Below are 6,000 nucleotides of genomic sequence, written 5' to 3'. Positions count from 1 at the left end.
GAAATTTTTGGGAGGGGTTGGAAGTACCAAAGTTCGCGACTACCGCACAAGTTCACAACCATAGAGTAACTAACATTTTGAGACTTGTGGGGAGTGGGGACCACAAACCGCTGGGATTAAGGCGGTTTTTGCAACATTGAAATTTACTGCTACAATCGAAACCGCGTGCTTTTGTAGTTTTGTCCAGTGGGAAGGAAATTCCCTGTTGGCTGTCGCTACAATCCCAATGGGTAGAGTATGGTGGCTTTTAATAAACTGAATTGCCTTTTTTCCTCTGTTTCTGGTGGCTAATAAACTTCCATCCCCATACCCATTTGCCGCAATTCCCCTTTTCCCTTTTTTGCTTTGTTTTCAAGTTGCAAGTGTATTTATTAGACTCAGCTATATCTAGTGATTTTTTTCAAATTTATATAGCTACTAGCTAGGCTATATGTAATTTTTGTCGTGAAATTTTAATATTATTATTATAATTTTTTAAATTATAATAATAAAATGAAATAAAATGACATTAGATGAAACACTTTTTATATCCAAAACAGAACCTAAGTCATTCATATCAGTTGAGAAAAGTGCAAAATCTAATCATACAAAGAAGTTTGCTAGACGCTAGCTTGAACAAAAATTCGCTACACGATTGGCTCGAGCAAACCAAAAATGAGATATCACGCAAGAAATTGACTCAAGTTGAAGTTGCAAGATTGATTTACAAGATAAAAGGTAGACTTTGGCTTGCAAAATCTCAAATGTTAATGCAAAATTGAATTTGATTGATGTCTTACCTATATAAACAACCATGGACGTGATTTTTCGAAAGAGAGAGAGAGAGAGAGAGACCCTAATTTTTTTTTTAATTTCTTAATCTTATGGAAAGAGGAAAATCCGGAGCTTTGTCGTGCCTTTAACCAATTATTATTTCTAAATCTATATTAAGAATGCAAATATTATTTTAATTTATTGATTTAAATATGCAAATTTATTGACAATGGTTGCTTGATTAAATCTGCAACTACAAGACTTTTAAATTAGCTCTAATTATCTTAGAGGTCTATGCAATTCCTCTATGCGTCTAAATAGTTGCTTATCTCAGGATTTACAAATCATTTTAACTCAGCTCACCCTTCTTTCCTTTCTCGCTTGCCTCGTGTTTGGTTGACAGGAAAGGGGAGAGAGATGGAATTAAGGACGTTTTTGCCTTGTTTGGTTGGGCTTTGAGGGAGAAGATGACCTTAGCCTAATGTCCTTATGTCTGCATGCACGGCTCCAAAGCCAGCCTCACCCCTCCTCCTCTCTGCTCTGCACATATGGGCCCCGCTTCTATCAGTATCATGGACGGTCCATACGTAACTAAACACGTTCATTCACTGCATATGACTCTTTCTTTCTAATTTCCTTCCCTTTTTTTTATTTTCTCCTCTATCTCTTGAAAATGAGTTTCATAGAAAAGAAAGCAGAGGTTGCAGTCATGCAGAACGTGGGTGACGACATTCTCAGCTACCTTGTTAAGCTGACTACGACTTTAAAACCCTTTATTTTTTGTACAAAAAATAATATATAAAAAAAAACCATTGAAAATAGAGTCATACGTCAATTAATATTAAATAATAATAATTAATAAAAGAATAATACTACATCTATAAAAAAAAAAAATATATAAAAATAATTTTACAAATTGACCTGATTTTATCTAATTCGTTAGATCTACTTTATAATAAAAATAATTTTATAATCTGACGAATCACATCAAACTATATCAATTTATAAGATTATTTTTATGTAATATAAAATATTTCCCTTAATAAAAAAGCCAAGGCCATGTGAGAATCTGAGATCATACTGACATCTGTACGTACGATCATAACCCTAATTAGCTGTATTTTGGTGTTTTGCATGATCTTAATCATCATCATGTTTTTCCCAGCTTGTAAGCTAATTTTTATGCTAAATTAATCATAATTATTAATGAAGAAGATAAGATCTTCATGGAAAACGATAACCTGGATTCTCAAATTGATTGAGAGAGAATTTGATACGGCCGCGATTCTCGCCATTTGTGTTTCCAATCCTCTTATTAATCAACGGTTAGATGGTCAGAACAAACAAAATATGACTCTAAAGCCACTAAGTTGGAATTTGCTTGCAGCTTCGTATAAGCATGCATGCATGCATGTGTTTTAAATTGACCTGGACTTGGACTATCTATCTATCTGCTACTGCTTTAACATAATTTATACATATATACATGCACCCTGCTGTTATTTTTATTTCCAATGCCCTATTTGTTTGTCACTTAACAGAATTAGTTGATTCTGCACGCAGAATTTAAATACACGATGCAGCGATGCTTGAAATCGAGATTTTTTTAGTTCAACTCATCTCATCGATCATATTCCATCCTTTTGTCCAGATTATGTGTACTGAACTACTGAATGCATCAAAAGTAATGTGAACCAAGCAAAGTTGGGTAAGCGGAGTTTTATTATATACAATCATTTTAATGTACTTTTTGTATATTTTACGGTCAAAATAATTATTTTATATTAAAAATAGTGATACTGTCAATCACATTAGTGAAATGTATAAAAAATATGTAAAAATGACTATACACAAAATTAAACAAGATAAGTAAGATGATGATAATATTCCACGCTTACACCAGTCTGGCAAGTTGTAAATGAACAAATTAATAAGAAAGAATCAAAGGCAAGCTGAAGATTTCCTTTTTCTTTTTCTTTTCTAATCTATAAATGAATTATCAACCTCCTAGTGCACGTACATTAATTTGTAATTTATAGCTTGACCAGCGGTGCAGGGCGGTTTTGGCGTCAGCTCTACCAATAAGACTGGCGGTGCAGAATATTAGAGAGAAAATTTAAGGCCATGTTTGTCTTACTCTGACAAAGATATTTATTAGTTTTCGAAAAATAGATTAATTTTTTAACAAATTAAAGAGAAATGTTAAATGGGAAAAAAAGGATAGGGTTTCTGGATGTACGTGTCAGTGGAAAGCGATCTGCAGCCCCTGAACAGCGCAAGAGTAGCAGCTGCACATGCACTCCGTTTGGCTTTTCCTTATTCATTCAAAACCCATTTGGCTTCTCATAAAAAGAGTTAATTGTTTTTTGAATTTATCATCTGGGACAGATTCTTCCATGCAGCCTCAGTTAAACCCAGAAGAAAGAAAGAAAGAAAGAAACAGAGCACAAGTAGACGAGGAAACTCATACACCCAAAAAGACGAGGAAATTAGATTCTGAAAGACCCTTCATCACATCGATTCGATGTGGGGTTGGTTTCCTATTAGGTCATTTTGTTTCTTCCTTAACAAGTGTGCCCCTTAAAAAAGGCCACGAAACAAAGATATGCAAAGAGAGAGAGAGAGATCATTAATGGTCATTATCTGGGTTCAGTAAAGAGATCATGTATTCTCTTTAGAAATTAGCTTTAACGGCCAATAACCAACTTCTCGTTTGAATAGAGCCAAATATATTTCCATCTCCCCTTTAAGTTGTGATCTTCACCGTCAATGTGCACATCGTTCTTTTGTTTATTTATCTGACCACTTACAGATGCTGGGACCGTATCTGATCTTTCTTGCTTTTCTGTTTCTGTTTCCTCGCACCTTTCACTTTTCCTGAGGATTCACTGCCCTGGCCATATTTCTGGATTTTGATTCTCTGCAACTAAAAGTCAAATGGAAAAATCACATCCATTGTTGACAAACAGATCACTTCACAATGCTAATTCCTACACACTTTTGCCCGCAGGTGGTAAATTCTAATTGGCAACTCTGACCCGTTTTCATAAGTTTGATAGAGACTTATACTTGTGTTGATCAGAATGAAAGTGACTAATTACGTGCAGTAATCACATTGATGATGATTATACTCGTGTGGCACTTTTAATTCCACGTCTAAATTTTCATAGGAAAATCTTCGTGTAGTTATTTTTCTTTTCAACGACAACATTTACTTTGAAGGCTGCATGCATGTTTAGTTAGCTGGTGTGTAAAGTAAAGTTTATACTTTGATCGAGGAGTCTTCTAGATTAATGCATGTTAGCTTTTCGGCAAGGAAGGAAAAGTCCCCAGATAGATAGATAGATAGAAAGATAGAATCATATCACATTAAAGCGAAAATGAAAGGTGTCATGTGTCTCTAGGGTAAGGTTTAATTTGAATTCTGAAAGATATCAGTAATAATATTAATGCAAGCACAGACCCAACTAAAATGATATTATTAGCCAAGATGGCTCCAAAATTAAAGAGTTTAAAATTTTTGAAAACAGTAGTAATTATAATATATTTGAAATGACAGCCTTGAAAAGGATGGGAAAGGAAGGACGTGAGAAATGACAAAATTTGCTGTGTCGGTCTCCACCATTGCAATGTAATCCTGGCCGGGATTAAGAATATTTTACTCCAACATAGTTAATTTATGGAAGATGCTAACTTTGTTTATGGTCTAGACTAGTCTAAACTCCAAACCCAACCCTCTGCTAGCACTATCAGTAGCAGTGAAACCAGTACTGTAACCCTCCTCACCAGCCAGTTGGAGTACTACGGAAATGGACCACAGCTAAATATGCTCAAATCTCTCTGTCTCTCTCTCTCTCTACCCCCATGTGAAATGGTATGGTGTTTAAAGTGGCCGGGCATCATATCATGCCTAATGATATCTTGTTATGACTTTAAGCAAACATCAAAATCTTCCTAATTGGATTGCACTTATAAGTTGACCACACAATGTGCAAACAGCTTTCGAGATAAAGCAATAACCAAGAACATCTAATTCTAATTGGTTCTGATTTTGAAGGCCTTCACAGTCTGAATTTCCAGAGCCACAAAATTCTTTAGCAGACAGAAAGAAAGCAAGCAAGCCTGTAAATATCCTCAGGAACCCACGTACGTACTACTCAGCATCTTCTCTCATCCCACGCCATCCTTTTACCCTATATGCGTATAACTCAATCTCTGGCCTGCATTCACAAATAGTAGTTGCAGCATAATTTTAAGTTTAAGTACTTTAGATTTTTTTTTTTAAAGTGTTAGCTAGATTTATGGACTCACTGTTTCAAATCAATTAGACGTGATGATCAAGTGAAGGAATTTAATTTCTTCGAGCCCGTGATCAAAGGAGGACTGTCTACTAAAGCTAGGGTGTGAAGCTGTATCTATCTTTCGAGTATATTTGTTGCGTCTTTTACAGTCTTAGGTGGCTAACCTAACAAGTAACTACCTCTTCTATACTTTTTATTGCAGACTGAATAGAATAATAATGAAAGTACGTACGTAGTGTCTCTGAGAGCACTTCCAACCACCTATTGGATTTGGTAAAGAGCTTTTAAAAGACTTTTAAGGGTTTCGGTATGATCTGGTAAGAGTCATTAACTCATCGAGTAGGTCAATAAAAGCGTGGGCGCTTGAGATCAATTATCCATGATTGTTAAATGAGAACCCTTGATTAATTTGATAATTAATTTGGGTCTTGATTATTATTAGTTTATTCATAATCTCGACGATTTGGGGAATGTGGAGGTAATTACTAATTAAGTAATGTTGCCGACACTAGTATTCCTTAATAATGATTTTCATCTTGGATCGAGTCTCCCATTGTCTCTTATAAATTTATAATCATGGATGTCTTGATTTCAAATTGTAATGTCATTGTGTGAAGCCATTTAAGAGCTTGCTTTGGATTCCTTTTAGAGTTTAATTAACTTGATTCAATAAGTTTGTAAAAATTCGACTTCTTTAGTTAACGTGAGATCACATTTACTACGCCACCTCATATTAAATATAAGGGATTATACAAGCAATGGTCCCGGATTTTGCTTGGACCATGGTTTAATTTGTTTTTTTTTTTTTAAGGAATAAGATGATACTCTAATTTTATTGATAACCCTCACTTATGGCAGATAAACAATACCTTATACAAAAAGGAGCAAGGGAGTTATAGAAAATCTGAAAATCAGACTCCTACAAAAATATATATACCTAACAAAA

This window comes from Juglans regia, chromosome 13 (genome assembly GCF_001411555.2).
Source record: "Juglans regia cultivar Chandler chromosome 13, Walnut 2.0, whole genome shotgun sequence".
Lineage (NCBI taxonomy): Eukaryota > Viridiplantae > Streptophyta > Magnoliopsida > Fagales > Juglandaceae > Juglans > Juglans regia.
The sequence above is the reverse complement of the archived record's forward strand: the minus strand, read 5'-3'. Positions refer to the sequence as shown.